Here is a 17,469-nt window from a genome sequence, read left to right as displayed (position 1 = left end):
CTTTCCCCACAGTTTATGGGTGCACACTATATCTTTTGGATTAAGAATGATGTTTTCTTAGTTTAGAGAGCAAAACTCCTATGACTTCTTTCTCTCCATAATACCACCCTTTTACAGAAAAGCGGCAGGAAAACCTTGCTGGCAGGCTAGCTGCTAGTTATGCCAGCTGGCAGTAAAAAGCCTGCCCAGTGAGAGGCTTCTGATGGTCCTTCCTGAATATGGGTCAGGTGTGGGCTGTGAGGGAAAAGCATTCTAGGAGGCACATGCCCTGGATCTCAGGTCTCATGGTTTGGACAGAAAGTTAAGTTTCCAGGTAGGATTGTGTCAGATGTAACTGGGTCTGGTCCCTGATGTAAACTGCCTGAATTTTCCCCTGCAAGGTGGCTCACAGTTATTGTGAATTTAGGTAATAAGAAATGTTGCATATGCTATAATGGGAAGATTATGTTGCATAAACCCCATGCAAATGAATAAAAAGTATAATGCAAAACAAGCAATTAATTGCAAACCGGTGACTTCTTTTGAGAGCATGGCTTCCTCATAGGGTGTTTCTCAAAGAGTGCATGTGCACCTTTGTGTATAGGATCATGCCTGCGTGAGAAATCGGAAGGGCAATCTTGGAATTAAAGGAAAATAAAACCAGCTCTCCTCTCTCCATGTTCCTATACCAACATATAAAACACTTCCTAATATAATAAATACCTTGACCATAAAGAGATGAATGAATGTGAACTATGGCAGTACTAGTCAGACTCAGTCCAGCCTCTTTAATGGCTGACTAATACTGCCACAGTTAAATTTCCCCTTGGGTTAGTTCCAGGGCTGTCCAATTTCAGCACTGCCAGGGGCTGTGGGAGTGACTCTTCACCCCCACCCCCTGGAGTCCCCTGTATTGTGTGGACAGTGCCAGTGACACCCAGCCCCTTTCCGTGTCCCAGTCCCACCACATGGCAGTGGAAGAGGCAGATGCAGAGGTTTGTAGACTACATGCCATCTGCAGGCCAAGTGCTGGCTGCTCACAGCCCAGAGGCCACCAGTTGGACAGCCCTGCAGTCACTTACATAGTTCACAGTACTGTGCATAGAATTGTTACAAATCTCACTTTTCCATGTCAGAAAAATAAGGGGACTGCATGCTCTGTGTCATTTAGTTATGCAGAGCACAGTGAATTAAACTCTACTTTCTTGGGCCCCTTCTAGTTGCTCTGTATTCCATTCTGCCTTCTCAGTCCTGCGTTCCAGTTCTTACAAATGTACATGCTGTTCCCTTAGTACTGAAGGGCTCACTCAACCAGCAGGCTATGACATAGAAATAAAATGTATTTGTTAAATCTTGTTAAATCCAAAATGTGATATTGTGTCCAACTTTGTTTATACGTGAGCAAAAGGTAGCACTTGATTAAAATAAGATGTAGATTATCAGTAGCACCAGCTTTTAATAAAATAGATCTGCTTTTCTGCAGCTAGCTTGCTTTAAGACATGGCTTTTTTCCCCCTCCTGCTCTCCCCAGCTGACTGACAGAAAAAAAGGGTTTAAAATCTCTTGTTAATGCTGTCTGCCAGCGAGCTGTAATACTGTAGTAATCAGAGTCTCATGGAAATGTACATTCAGCGAAGTCTAACAATGCTGAGAACATGTCCTGAGAATGTCCAGCTTAGCTTGAGCTTTTCAACTAAAAGGCAAATCAGGCTTATATAATCTTTCATGGGAAATTCAAGCCTAAAAGCCGCACAAGCCACTGAAGTTAAGCACAATGCTGCTTTTCCCCCTTCTACCAGCCATTAGTGTTGTAACTAGGGCAGGGCAAACAGGGAAACCACCCCAGGCGCTGACTTGGTAGGAGGGTGTGAAAAAAGCAGCTGCTTCCAGCGCAATCCTGATTGCACAGGAAATGGAAGTCGCTGTTGCCCGTGTCCTTGGTGCCTGGGTATGCCCCTGTACTACTGCCAGACATAGTTATTTTCTTGAAAAATGTGACTGCTGTGAATATTGCTGTAGCAAATATGAATAGAATTTAACACGAATAGGCATTCATTAGCAAGCACGGAAGTCCAAAATGGCATATTCGTGGTTGTGATAGAAGTCACTAGAACAGCAGTATTGCCAATCCAGCATGGCTGAAAGCACATTGCAAGGCTGACTCTATAATCTGGGTGAGACATGGTGGTTAGGGAAGAAGTATACTGATTATCAGTAGTAATTGCTAGCTACTCCTTGAGGATGGTAGGTGTTTTCTTTTAAAGCAATTAGTCAACAGCATCAATTATGCAGAATCAAGAGCGAGGTCAGGGAGTGGGAAAGTGCCATTCCCTATCCTCTCATACCCCCTCAATGTGGGCAGCCAGTTTTGAAGGGAAAGGTATCCTCTGCAAGCAGCTCCAGCACTGCCAGAGAAGCCAGGGCAGTAAAGCTATAAAGAGGAAGCCATTGAGAGGATGGTGAGAAAAAATGCACAGTAGGGCCATAATAGCAATTAGTGCTCCTGACCTGGTTCTGCCATCAACACGGCTGCTGGTTGAGAAGGCTCTTTGTTCTAATCTATTAGTAAATTTGGAGGATAGTAAAAAGTTGATTATACAGTAACTCAACACAGGCATTTTAGGTAAATGACTGGAAGACAGAACCTATGGTGCATCAGGGAAAAACATGAGCAAACTGAGCAGGCCAAGGTAGCAACAGAAACTGTAAAAGAAATACAGAAACACTAAGAGGTTTTTCAAATAGATGAGAGAGAAACTAATGAGCAAAGTAATCACTGGGGCTGCTACAGGCCTTTAGTAAACTGGTGACAGCAGAGGCTCATTAGAACAACGGCACTGAAAACTGACAAGTACCAGGCCCAGACAAGTTTCACCCAGGAGCTTTCAGGGAAAGATTTAAGTGAGTAGGAAAGCTTTTTGCAGGAGTTTTCATTTGTTCTTATAAAGGGAGGTGAGGTATCAAGAGAGAGAATGGGTACTACAAATAATTTCCTTAGGGTGTATCCAAAGATTAACCTGAATGTTACAGTTCTGCTGTAGCTGAGGGACTAGTTTGAGCAGTTCATAGTGTACAGATTTGGTAAAATATTAAAAGTATTCATTCACATGAGGTGAAATGGGGTGCCTAATAAGAGAATTGGAATGTACAGTGTGTATTGCAGAGCAGGTCTTGTAAAAAAAAATAGAGAAATAATTTGTAAGAATTGGATCCGAGATATGAAGACAGGAGTAGAAGACCTATTCTTTTCTAACTTGTGTCAGCTTTAATTCATATGTCTATGATCCAAAGTATTTTCTATGAACAAATGAACAATAAGGAAAAGTCTCCTCTGCAAGGAGCTTACAAACTCAAGAGTACCCAACAAGCACATGCTCAAGGCAGAATAGGAAGTTGGGATCAAAGGCAAAGAAACCATTGAGCTGCCACTTGTGATTTCTTGGGCTTGTTTTTCATTCTCTCACAGTACCCTCAGAACATTGATTGACCTTGTGGAAAATATATTTGATGGAAGAGAGTGTGATCTGATGAACCGCCAGCCTGGGGGTGATATAAACAACCTGCAGGGGAGAAGGCAAAGAGATGATGGTCAAATGTAATAGTTCATGATGTGAGTTATGGAGCCATTTCTACCAATTCTAGCATTAGGATGGAATTTAGACTTTCATTGTAGGCCTTATTTCAGTATCTGATTTGAAAAAGAGAGACATACACATACATTTGTTTAAAATAGGCAGGGATAGATAGATGCATAGAACATGGGCTGTTACTAGCTTCTGCTTATGGTTGTCTGATTCTGTACCCCAGCACTCTCTGGGGCACTAGTTAGGCCAGCTTTCACCAGTGAAATGGTTCACAGTGAATGGTTCATAATGTGAACAGCTTTTGGCAGAGCCTAGCCAATGGGCCAGTGCACTCTGTGTCTTCCTTTGCACTTTAGGGGCATCTCTATACATGTTCTGGGGTGGGAAGGGGGGGGGTTTCTTAATTAAAGCAGTTCTTGAGAGCCACTTTAATTAAAGCACCTGCAGTGTCCCATGTATTCAGCATCCCATGCTTCAAAATGGTGGTGGGGGCATTTAAGCTCGATTACTTGAGTTTGTTCTGACAAATGCAAATGAGCACGTTATTCACTTACTATTTTTATGTTCATAAAAATGATCATTTGCAAGTGTTGCTGCCTGATATGCTTGAGGACATCACTGTATTTGTGTGTACAAAATTTGTGTATGAGAAACTACAGGATCAGTTTAGAGAGACTGTGAAAATACATCTCTCTATCTGTGGCTTTTTGACCTCTACTCCTCACTTATAAATCAATCTTCTCAATTGCCTCATTGCCTCACTTCAACCCATCTCCATCTCAGTCTTCCATCCTTGTGACTCCTGAACATTGCTGCACTGCCTACAAAAAAATGCTGCCATTCCAACCACACAATTTCTATTATAGTTAATAGTGCAATTATTTCTAATTAAAATATTGGCATCACTAATTTTTGCCTTTCATCTGCAATTAGTATTATTAGTTTTGACTGGCAAGTGATCTTAGAAACTCAGCTGTGTTACTCAAAGAAATGAAATTGTACTAAATTGCATTTAAAGTTCTAATCCTAAATGATCTGCTAAAATTAACATTAATTTACTTTCTTTACTTGTATTTATTACCCTAAACCTATATGTGTTCCAGATCTTGGTTTGATTTCAATTCCCTCGCATGTTAGATATTTCCCAAGGGTATTTCTCCCAAAAGGCCTGGTCAAATGATAAATTCATCAACATTAACCAGAACCAGAATGAAGAGGAAAATGTGTTCTTTAAACTCTCTTTTTAATAGAAACATCTAAGTTAATCATTTTAGAATGAAAATAATTATTAAAGAATTAAAATAATTCCACTGAAAATAATTGCTATCCAGTAGGGCTGTGTGAAGCTTCAGTTGCTGATTCGATTTGGAGGAGATTCAGTCCAATTTGGCAGCCAAATCTCATAATCCAAATCAAATCAGGAGACCCTTTAATCTCTCCGAATCGAATCGGAACCCTGCAAATCGATTCGGAGAGAGTTGGAGACATTCAATGATTCAGACATAGACACAGCTTTACATGCTTTTTCTACATACCTCAAGGTACCAGGCGGCTCACTGAATGCTGAGATGCTGGGGCAGATGGAGTGTCCCATGGGACCATGGCAGAGTCCTCAGCATGCTCGGCGGCACACCAGTAAGTGAACCAGAAGCACTTCCAGTCCACTTCTGCATCCACCAGGGAGCACGCAGGGAATTCCTCCCCCTACCCCCAACACAGTGACTTGTGCCTCCTGGGTCTGGAGGGGCACCTGGGGTCCCCCCGCGGCCGATCACCGAGCCGAGGGTATGGAGGGGAGACTGCTGCTGAGCACATGGCGGGGGGGGCCGCACTCCTGTGGGATGTTCCATTCACCCCAGCATCTCAGCATTCATGAGCTATGCCTGGTACCTCGAGGTATGTAGAAAAAACATTTAAAGCTGTGTTTATTGCCAAACCATGGATTCTCCAAATCAGCATCGAATCTTTAGATTTGGATTCAACTGAATCAAATTGGGACATTTGAATCAACGAATTGAATCACTGCCCCCCAAATTGGGCCAAATCCCAAGGAATTGAATCAACGAATTGAATCACTGCCCCCCAAAATTGGGCCAAATCCAAATCAAATAGAGCCCACTTCTCACACCCCTACTGTCCAACAACCCAACATTCAGTGCAAGCAGTAGTTTCTTACCGTTACAAAATAAAAATGTTTTTATTAGATTAATCTGTTTTGGACCAATTATTGTATCTATTTATGTAACTGCTGAGTACTTAGAAGTAACAATTTCTTCCTAGCTTCTTTCCCAAACCATAGGAGAAACAGATTGAACTGGTTTCTAGGGATGCTTTTTATGTTGGTTTGTGGGTGGAGAGACTGAGTAGATGCACTGTCATCTTTGTAAAGAGCAGGGTACCAGGAAGATACAGCCTGGTTTTTCCACACAGATTGTATGGATTTAATTAAGTTGGTTCAGAAGCCAGTGTAGCCAGTGTGCAGCTCCACTTTGTGAACACATTTACATTGATTTATTAGTCTTTTATGTGCTGTATGTTGCTTAACAGAATGCAGGAGCTACTCAACCCAAACCTAAGGTACTTCTTTTATTTCTTTTTAACTGTGTCTACACAAAGGGTTTACATCAATTTAAACTACACTGGTTGTGCAACTTCTGTGTGCATATACAAGAATGCTAATTAAAATAAATAAATGTTGTGCTTCCTTCTGGAAGAAGAAAATAGGCCTTTTTGCCACAATAGCAATGTGGGTGGCCAAAAATACTGTGTAGTCCAAAAGTGACCACAGGCCTAATGTCCTCAATTGAGAAATGATAGAGAGGAAGCTAGTTCTCCTTCCTGTCAAAATCATTTCAGTCTTGCCTGGATTCAGAATTCACCAGTTCCACATGTTGATTTTAGCTAGGCTGTAACAGAACGGTGAGAAGGTGCTCTACATGGAGCTCAGACTTACTTTTGGCTCCTTACTTTACCAGTCCTCCAGATGGCTTCATAAAGCTGCCTCATACAATGAGGGGAAAGGATTGAACTTCGTGGGACTGATAACTTGAGGTAGAGGAAGGAACTGAGTCATTTCCAGATTTTATCTTCACCTCTATTGACACTTAGATTCAGGCAACACATATTTGGTAATAAAATATGTCAAATACTCAGAGGCATCCAGAAACATTACTTTAGGTTAAACATTACTTTAGGGTGAATAATGCAGGAAAATCACTGTATTAGGTTGCTGCCAGTCACCTTGCTTTACAGTATTCAGGCGACGAGAAGGAGGCTTGAGGTAGAAAACTATGCTGGTACCCTTGTAACTATGAAGGGATGAGGCCATTGTGATTAGAAGTGCTGTTACAAAGATTCAGTGTGGTAAGAGGCAACAGGGAACCTGATACCTTAGTAGTGGATCAGGGAATAGAAAGGCTCAAGGCAGCAATCTCCAAAGTGATAAAACTTTGCCCTCTGTCATTTCCAAAAACAATGTTTCATAATGTTATACATTTTCCAAGGAAACCTGGGCAGGTTAAAAAAATACCAAAAAGTTGTTTCTTTTTGCAAGTGCATAGGCATTGTTCCCCATCATCTCTGCAGGGTAATATTTTCCTTCATATGTTTGTCCTTAATCATATGAAATTCCACTTCTGAAGTCTAAAATATTTTATACTTTTGGCCATTTGAGAACAGGACACAAGCTCCCTGCTACCATTTTCCCAGAAATATGCCCTGTGAAAAAGCGTCAGAAATCTGAAAATTACTCTTTGTGATCCCACCTATTTCAGTGCTGGTATTAAAAGATAATCTCAGGAAACTGTAGAGATGCTTTACAAGGTGATGTCTATTCCCTGGGCAGAAAATAGTTCAGTTTCTATCTTATTCCAAAATTGCTGCTCCACTCTCAATTTTCAGATTTGTGACAGCTAAGAGAATAACTGCTGTGCTGCGCCTGCCTCCCCTGTAAATCTCATCCTGGGTGTTCTAATGTCATCCAGCTATCAAATCAGAAATGTGAAAGTAATCTACAGTTTCTGCTTTAAAGTACTTGTAAGACTTAGGATATGTTTTTAAATTGACCTCCCCGTCAGTGGGCCTCATTACTGTATAATTGCATTAAATTTAGAGCTCTGTATTGCATTTCCTGAACATCCAGAGGGGTCACCCAGAAATCTTGTCATTACGTTCAAATTGTTTTAAAACTCTTCAGCTTTATGGAATCATTGCCAAGATGGAGCTTTGGGAGCCTCTCATGCTATAGGGCAGCACATTTCAGTGCAGCTCTAGGAAATGCATTATTCAGCATCTGTATGGAATACCTCTTTAGCTGACTGCTGTGCCCTGTTGGAGGGATTGTAATGCTTTTTCCTATGGTGTGGCATTAGATAAGCATAAAGACCACAAAAAGAATTTCACAACTCTGAAGCCCAGTTAGCAGAACTGAGTTCTCTTGCGCAGTGGGATCATTGCAGGAATTATATCTTATTTGGATATATTTACGCTTTCTATTTGACCACAAACTTCATGCAACCTGGCATATTACCTCTTTGCTGTGCTTTGGGTTAGAGCCCCAGGCTTCCTTCCCTGTGCCTGACAAGCAGGCTTACATATTTCTTGCCACTATCCTCTGCATTGAAAACCTGGAGTTGAGCCTTGCCTCTCTCACTAGAAATAGATGTCTCAAATGAAGTAGAACACCTGTGCCATGACATGGCAGCACAGCTAATCTGCTTCACTGGGCAAAACACACATAGCCCTTTGTCCAACCCTTGATGGTGCAGGTCAAGGAGTAATGTCATCTCTCTTGTTCACTCAGCCAGACCTGTGCCCTGGGGTGTGGGTCTGGCTGGGTGGGGGAAAATGGCAGGGGGGGGGGGTTGTCCCACCCAGCCAGACCTCCAGGTACAGCTCAGGAAGTAAAGCACCACGGAGGTAATAGACTCTACCACTTTATTGCAGCTGGCGCCTATTACCATCTTTTGTTATGCCACTGATTTTCTTTTCATATGGTGCAACAAAGGGTATCAACGCCTATTTGTTCAGCATTTATGCCACCATAAAAAAAAATGTATGGTAGCACAAATGGGATTTCGGGTGACATCTGTTTCCACCCTCTTTGTCTTCTGGCAACCAATCAGCTCTTTACCTGCTCTGATCTGTGTCCTTGGAGGATGGCTTCCTGGCACTAGATGATGCCAGGGATGGGAAAGCAGCCCAGCTGGGCTGCCTCACTGCCCGTGGCACAATCTAGTGTGGGTGATGGGGATCTAGTGGGTGATGGGGATCTAGTGCTGACTCCCTGTCCCCTGCCGGATCCTGCAGCTGGACTGACTTCCCATCTCCAGCCTATGGTCGAAATGTTTTCACTTTCAAAATGTTTCAGCTAGCCTCATTTTGTTTCAAGGCTATTTTATTTCGATGGCCTTTGTTTCGTTCCGATTTTGCTGTTACAACCTCAAAATGAGTCGAAACAGTGTTGAAACAAAATGGCCAGCAAAGTTTTGCACAGCCCTACTGCACACCGTGATTTCCCCCCCTCTCCCCCCCATTCTAGATTAGTCCCTGTGCACCTGGATCTCACCCCAGGCCACCCAGTTCAGGCCCTTTACCATGATCAGCAGATAATGATATTTTCTCCTTGTAAGAGATGCTTAGGGCTTATTTTTTACTGTATAAATTCAATGCATCAGGTTTTTTAAAGCAACACTTTAGTTAATGAACAGCGAGGAGTTTCCCCAAGCATTGCTCATCAGCAGGAACTGAAAACTCTACCCTCAGATTCACAGTTCTGAGAGAAGAACTTAAAAACACTAGGCAAGGAGAAATTTTTCCTATATATTTTTCATCTTATGATATTCAAGCTGTGGAGATTTTGAAGTCATTTTTGGAAAGATTGGAAGATGGTAAATCTAAAATATTGTAGAAAATCATCATATTCTTGTGAAATAAGCCAAGCTTGAATCTGGTGCAATTATTTAAAATAAATAATATTCTTGTTCCTGAGCACTACGGGAGTGATTTGTAAGGGGTGAGAATTCATCTAAAAAGTTAAAAACTAAGTACAGCAGGAAGAAAATTATTAAATTCTTTCCTTGTAGCCATGTGGCCAAAGTTTACTGAAACCAAATACGATTAGCGATTTAAAGGTTTTTTTCAGTAATTTGTAGAAATGTTGAGAACTGCAAGTCTCTCTAACAAAGGTATTTACATCTTGCTTGCATTTCTGTATTAATTGGGCAGAAATAATGAGGTTAATAAAGCTGAAAACTGCAGCACCTCATACTGTTTCAGCAATTTGTAGAGGTTCCAATTATTGCATTTAATTCACATATGTGAATTATTTTAATATCACATCAGTCAAACCTGCATCTATGGTAGCAAGTTTCTATTCAAGTGTCTTTTACAAGTTAGTACGGGGACTTTGTTCAGAACTGCGGGTTCTATTTCTGAGTTTCACATGTCTGTTTCAATCATGTGTAAAATTGGTAAAGAATTTTCTACTTTACTATGAGCCTGAGAGCTTTGAGACTCATTTTTAAAGAGTTATGAATGCTGAGTATATTTGGTTTTTATGTTCATTTGTGGAAGACACTATTTTATGTTAGATAGGTTTTAAGTTTTATGAAACTCTCATGAATAGTTCCCCTGACTTGACTGGAATAGCTTTATGTTCATGGCATAGTTTCATGGAAATCAACTGGACTGTTCCTGGCTATGGACCTAAGCATGTACCTCTGTGTTTACAGGATCAAGAGCTTAGTAAAAATTCCTTTGTATTAGAGCAGGGGGTACTTTGAAAGGTCTCAAGGGGTATGTGGGGGTGGGCAAGGATGGAGCACTGCCACCCCATGCCACTACCTCACAGGAGCATGGCTGGGGTGGGGAGAGAGTAGGGCTGCGCATATGCCATGTTACCACTGCTCTGCCACTTGCCAACCCCCTCCCCCTGAGCTCTGCATCTGGCTACTTGCCCCTGCTCCTGCTCTGCATCTGGCCACTCACCATGCCCCCTCCCCACCCCGCTCCACGTCCAGTTGCTCACCACTCTCCCCCAGGGGTACGCTTATTAAAAAGGGGGCCACTAGGGGTACACATATTAAAAAAGGTTGAAAACCCCAGTATTAGAGAGAATGTGAATCAGCTGCTGGCTATTCAGTTATGATCAGGATTCAGGCACTTTATTCCTTTATGCAAAGTGGCTAGTATTCACTTTGGATTCAGCTGATTCGAGGGACAGTGATTCAATTTGGTGATTCGAATCACAGTTCCAAATTGATTGAATCCAAAGATTCAGAGAGCTTCAAATCAATTTAGACCTTTTTATTGGTCCCCTGATTCAATTCAGATTTGGAGATTCGGCCACCGAATGGGGCTGAATCTTTTCTGAATCGAATCAGCACCCGAAGGTTCTCACAGCCCTGATGAAAAGTAAGAATGTCCTAATAGGTAGACTTCTTCCCCTGCGTGACGAACTTCTAATTAATCTATGGATAGGACATGAACTTCCATTTAGAATCCCATAATTTATGCCACTTTGTGTGGGACGAGATAGTGAGGATATATCTGCTAAGGCATTTTGCCTTTGCTTTAAATGAGGCCATGATTTCCCCCAGCTACTGAAGTGAGTCTGCCATCTCACGTCACCCAGGCCATTGAGTAGTTCTCAAATATAATGATTAATTACTTGGTTCAGATACAGTCTTTTGACACCAAGGCAAAAGGTGATTTATCTACTCCTTGAGATAATTTGGATTTAAATCATGCATTCACTGGCATTTGTATTGGTCAGTGGTTATAGTCTCAAAACACTGAAAAATAGCTTCTGTCTCTCAGTTCCTTCCTTCTTTAAGTATTTGTTAATACCCTTTCCTGTCTTGCTAGCCAAATTCCATAGCTGTAGATTCCTGAGTGGCATCATGGTAATTTCAGTGTTGCACCTGAATTTGGTGGGCTGTGCACACTTTTAGGATTCCTCTTGGTTTTGTCATCTTAAACTATACTATTGCTGCCTGTGATGGATTCTGTTTAGCTAAAATATTGCTACAAGTGGTCAGGAATGTTACTGATTTGAAATATTTATTCATATACATCCCATTAATAATTCTTCATTCCGTTTCATGAGAACAAGTCTGTCATGAACAATCTGGCCTTTCATCTCTGTCCATCTTTGAATTGGTCTCAGCTAGCTTGTTTTCCCTCACAGGCAGATAGATTGCTATCATGAGTCATTTCTCATCTATTCCAGATTGCATGTCTGTGGTGTATGCACAAATGCTCATCACAAGTTTCAGTAGTCCAATGTTGTCACCCTTTGTGAAACTATGATCCTCTGCCCATCACAGAATACAGAACGCCTTTGGGTTACAGGTTGTTCTGTAGCGTAGTCTGGCTCTTAGCTAGTACTTGCTCCCTCCCGTATGCAGAAGCTCATATTCCTACTTTAGTAGGAATTTTTTTGTACTACTTCAACTTTTTTTCTTCTTAATGAACCATGTCACAATCCCTATGGAGAGCTCTTAGGTTTTGTGCATTCTTTCTTTGAAATTTTTGCCCGTACACACTTTTGTGAAGCTGGTCTTATATGTGTTTGATCTGCTAATGAATGGTTTCATTTAAAGAACTTTACAATTTCCTAGTCAGCCTATATTTTATCTTGTTCATTTCCTGCTGCTATACAGCTTTATATGTGTATTTGCAAAGCAAATTTGTGCTCACATAATACTTTTCATTGTTCCTCATAATTTTTCTGTTTTTTTAATAATACTTTATAGTAACTGCTTTGGCTATGGAATTTCATTCTTTTGTGATGTAACGTCTTCATTAAAATTTCTACACTTGCATAATGTTTGACTCTGGGACTACATGTCAAATTCCACCAATTTAGAGGTTTTTAAAATCTTGAATTTTATTTGTTTTGGCCATTAAAACTGTGAGGTCCTAGGGCCTCACATGCAATGCTGATGGTCACCATATAAGAACTAAGAGAGAAAAATAGTTAGAAAGTGCCAATCTAGCTTCATATTCTGGTGTCCCTTTACCCCCATATTTTGGCAAGGAAGAGGTTAAGAGCCATCTCTGGTTTAGCATTTCTGAAGTTTGCCTTCAGTAAATATTACTTTTGAGGTATGAGTGCACAAGCCAACATCAAACTGAGAAGCATCTGTTTTATCTGGGTGAATATTAAAAGACTAAAGGGAATAACTATGTGACACTGTTCCACTTTTTAGATCAAAGGGAAATCCTCATAAATAGTGCAAAAGGAGTAAGTGGAGAACAATTTTGTTGTCTTCATGCTACATGCCTCAAACTGCTTCTGCTGGGAAAGTACTTTCTCCCTCAGATGTCTTGAAAAATACAATTTGTCATACCTGCTATGTTGAATATTGGCCATCAACATGTGTCTTTCAGTGATATGGAAGGGCATATCAGGAACTGTAGCACTACTCCTTAGAAAACTGTGATGTGTGTTATCATGAATGGGTTTTACTTAGCATGCCAGCTCAAAAATAAAGTTCTGTGCCATCAGCTTTAAGAAAAACTGCTGCTGGGTTTTATATCATTCCAATATAAATACACACCATTACTTATTCTGTATCACATTTTATATGCTTATATTTAATGTTTCAGATGTTGTAACTCTAAATATACATCACATTTTCAAAAATATTTAAACCATAATAAGTAACTGTTGTAATAAAAATAGTAGATCAGATATGTTGTTCTTTGATAAGGGTTGTTTCCTCTGTATACATGAGTTTAGTTTAAATGGAAAAACACAATCATCATTTCCCCAATCCCTCACTCTGCAAGCCAATGTACAAAGGGACTATCATAAATGAAGGGAGAAACAAATTGTGAGAATCCCTGTGAGAGAGAAGAGATGCATATCTTTATCCTTTTAGTTCACAGTGAATTTATATCAAGCTATTTCACAAAACAAACTCCAAGTTCCATGAGCCTTCCCATAGTATGAGTGCAGTCATCCATGAACACTGTCTTTTGTATAGCTGCATTTTCTCTGAGTGTGTCATTTTTTCACCCATCTGTGTTATTCCTTTGAACTCTGAATGTGCATTTTGGCTGAAGCTGACAGAATGCTAAACTAAAATTTCAGTGCCAGTGGCTTCTTCCACTTTCCATGCAATGCTTTATGGGACCAGCAATTCAGACATTAAGATATTTGGGCTTTAAAAGCAAAGGATGTATTTTGCCAGCATATTCTAATTATAGAAACATGCCTCGTGTGTTCCATACTTTTTCTTTCTTTTACACATATATGCATAATTGTCTCTTTGCTCATCTAAGTCAACCTGGGAGTTTCAGAGAGAAGGATCCACTGGCTTAGCTATCAAATCTTCCTAATATATCTTCTATAATTTTGAAATAGTTAACTCCTATCCTATTACAACCAATGAAAGTAACCTCTCCTTTCACATTTTTAACCATCCCATTATGGCTTAACTTAAATCTTGCTCAGGTTGTCAGGTGTAACAGTTGCCTTTCGTTCAAAGTAAACATCAAGAAACCATTAAATTCCTGTATGTGACTTGGTAACTGGAAAAAATAGAGCCTCCACCTCAGAAACAGACATGTTACGGGTATGGCATGTGGATGAAGCAATTTCAGTGGCTACAGTTTTGTGCAAGTTTGTATCTGAAAGGAAAAAGAGAGAAGGAATCACCAAACACCAAAACAATGGGAAGGTAACCTGCAGAAAATCTGAGAAGGAATTTTGAAGTCAAGCGCTGTCTAAAAGAAACTTGGAGCTGTGAACAAAGAAACTCTCTCGCTTGAGTCAGGATTCTGTACAAGGTTGTGGCAGAGATACCTGAATCAATCCAATTTGTTTTCCTAATGTGAACAATCCTCACAACTTCAAACTTTGGCTGGTCAATAACAATATGTATTAAATGATTTGGTAGTTGTAGTGCCAATGGCTGCATCTTTGAATTTGTCTGTTGCAGCAAACCTGTAAATCCATGGTACTCTGCAATGAAGAATAATAACCTTGGTTTGCTCACAAGTGGAATACCTAGATTCTTCCCAACTATCATCTTTACTGAAAGTTGCATTGCGAAGGGCTGCTTGGTGACTAAGCGATTGCTGCTTAATCTGTACTTTCATTGAAACCAGTAAATATTGGGGTTTCTGGTACTCAGTTATGACATTATGCTTTGTGATTTTATCCACTAACTGTAAGAACTATAAAACAGAACATATTCATTTAATAGCTGATGAGGTATCATTCAAGCTCGATCAATAATGCTTTTAGTAGCTACAATGACAAGAAAAAATATCCCTTCCCCCCTCACCCAGTAAGAACTAGATACGTTTAGCCTGAACAAGTCATTTCATTTCTGGTACTCCTTATATTCATCCTCATTCATAAACTATAGGTTATTGGGCTTCTGTCTTTACTTTGAGCAAGCTGTTGGAGGAATAGGTGGACTGGGTGCTTTAGTCAAAAAGAGACTGAATGTTTTAATATTGTGTGTGTAGCTTCTGTTATGTCTCCAAGTGTTCCAAGATAGCTGGTGTTAGAGTAAATATGTCCTTATTTTACTCAAGACATGACTTTTGTACATGCCTATTATATTAGAGGCTTCAGGATCACCTGCAAACATGAAGAATTTTACCCATCATTGACAGTTATTCTCTGTACAGTTCACTCACTGTAGTGTAAGCCTTTTTCTCTTAAGCATCTAATGTTGAGATACTGTTTGAGATGACACTTCTGGATTAAATAGATCAGTAGCTTGGTCTACTATGAGCTCACATCTCCCTCTCCCATTTTAGATGTGAAATGTATTTCCATATTTTATTTTCTGAAACCCCATTCTGAAACAGCCCCATGATAGCAAAATCTCAAACTTTTCAGGCTTTGAAATAATTGAAAACACCTCAAATTCGGATTAATTTTCAGCACTGTTAGAAAATGACTTTAAGAAAAACCACCCCATCATTTTTCATAATCTGGGACAAAAGTGGTTGCAATTTTCTGATTGGGTGCAGATGCTATATGTGCTCAGTGCTACATTAAACTAAATGCAGTTAAGTCGGCACAGTTTTCTTTGTGCTTGTCTTTTACTTACAGAACGAAGCTGTTCAATTGCCTTTCATCAGTCTAGTTGTTTAAAATGGAGTGCAAGCCTTGTGTTTTTTTGTTCACTGAAGGATACCCTGGCAGGATTGTCTACTCTGTCAATTAAAAATCAAAGGAAGTGCTCACAAAAATCATAACTTACTAGAAAAATATAATATTTACTCCAGTGTAAATTTGTAAATTCTGGGCCTGGTTTTGCTTCCTATCTCTGTACAGAACTTCCAGTACTTTCAACTGGAGTTTCCCCTATGGAGTAGCATGGAAATGTATGGTGCTATGTTATATCTGGTGGTTTATGACACATGTCCCTTGGCACACGTATGTAACTGATCAAGCTTAAAGCTTAGCACTGTTGGGCTAAAGAGCAAAAAGGACTCAATGCCACTTATCCTGCTCTGTCAGACAAAAAAAACCACAAAAAAACCCCAAAACCAAAACAAAACAGGCTATCTAAATGCACAGATTGGCAAAATGTTGCCTGTGTGCCTCAATCCCACTTTCAACTGTGACTTGGGAATCAAAGGCTGTTGAGAGATGTGTATTTAAAGGAACAATGGATTCTGATCCCTGATCCCAGTAATTGCACCTCCTACCACATGTGCATGCCACAATCAGCTGATTGCCAGCAGCACAGGCGTGACTCCAGGGTTCTGTGTAACAATTTTGTGGCTGGCTTTACATTTTGTCATGCCATTAATTGCCTGAACTTGAAGCCAGGTTACACTTTTTTAAGACAAGGATGGGCAAAATGCCGCCCACGGGCCACATGTGGCTCACCAAATGATTCTATCCAGCCCGTGGCTGCTCCTGTGAAGGAGAACTGTATTTGGTTCCCGCTCACTGCTTCGGGCTGCACCACGTGGATGTAGCTGGAGTAGCTGCTGTGGCTTCTGCCTGACCTAGTGCAGCTCCTGCCCTACCCCAAGTCCCCGGCAGGTGGCCAGGCCCAGCTGGTGTTCCCACACGCTGCCTCAGACCATGTGGGCACAGCTGACACTGCTCCTGCCCAACCCAGCTGCATGCTGAGGATTTGAGGCAGGGGAGGGAGTGCAAGGGAGTGCCAGGAGCTGTGGGTTATTCAGGCTAGGCCAGGCCAGTACCATGCTGTGTTCCCCACTTCTTCCTGCACCCCTTCCCCTGCCCCAAGTCCCTTGCACTCAGCTGGGCCAGGCAGGAGTTGCTCCAGTTGCACCCATGTGACCTGAGGCAGTGCATGAGAAGACCACATGGCACTGGCCCGGCCTGGCTGCATGCCAGAGACTTGGGGCAAGGGAAGGGATGCAGGGAGAAGAAGGGAAAAAAGGTTAGGTTCCCTAATCTTTGTCCACTCACAGATCAGGGATGAACAATTATTTGGGCTGGAGGGTCACTTAGGGAGTTTGGGTGAGCTGCTGCAAGGAGGTGCGGGTGTTGACCCACCCTGCAACAGCTCACCAAAACTCCCTAAATGGCCCTCTGGTCCAAATAATTGCCCACCCCTGCTTTAAGACATGATTAACTGGTTTGTCACTTTTTAAATGTAACATCTGCCATGGGCCCAAGTGACTGAAGCATGTTCAAGAATGGGCCTTAGGCTTCTAAATGAGTTAGGCACTTTTGGAAAATGTACCTGTGGTTCGCCCCAAAAGCCAACTTCTTCCACACTGAAGGAGATGTTTTCCAGGGGGTTGTTTCCAGCCAGGTCACTGGGGGGAGGGCAGCGGAAGGGGGAGAGAGAGAATCTTGGCCCCACTGAAGTTAATGGGAAAACTCCCAATGACTTTAGAGGGACACATATTTTGCCTTTAATCATACTTTTAAGAATCATTAGCAAGGCCT

General features: G+C 41.2%; 1 protein-coding gene and 1 long non-coding RNA gene across 2 annotated transcripts in view; one reads left to right on the top strand and one right to left on the bottom strand.

Moving 5' to 3' along the window:
* Positions 1-17,469, top strand: part of TRPM1 (transient receptor potential cation channel subfamily M member 1) — a 139,006-nt gene that overhangs the window by 28,653 nt on the left and 92,884 nt on the right. The window lies entirely within an intron of this gene.
* Positions 58-17,469, bottom strand: part of LOC109288674 — a 95,608-nt gene continuing 78,196 nt past the window's right edge. Inside the window, exons 2-3 of the long non-coding RNA XR_002095204.1 lie at positions 6,953-7,071; positions 58-3,539 (exon numbers count right to left, since the gene is read on the bottom strand). This is a non-coding gene — a long non-coding RNA (uncharacterized LOC109288674). The remainder of the gene's footprint in view (positions 3,540-6,952; positions 7,072-17,469) is intronic.

Source organism: Gavialis gangeticus, unplaced genomic scaffold (assembly GCF_001723915.1).
Source record: "Gavialis gangeticus isolate Ggan-Ray unplaced genomic scaffold, GavGan_comp1, whole genome shotgun sequence".
NCBI classification, from domain to species: domain Eukaryota; kingdom Metazoa; phylum Chordata; order Crocodylia; family Gavialidae; genus Gavialis; species Gavialis gangeticus.
This window is presented reverse-complemented; position numbering and strand designations above follow the sequence as displayed.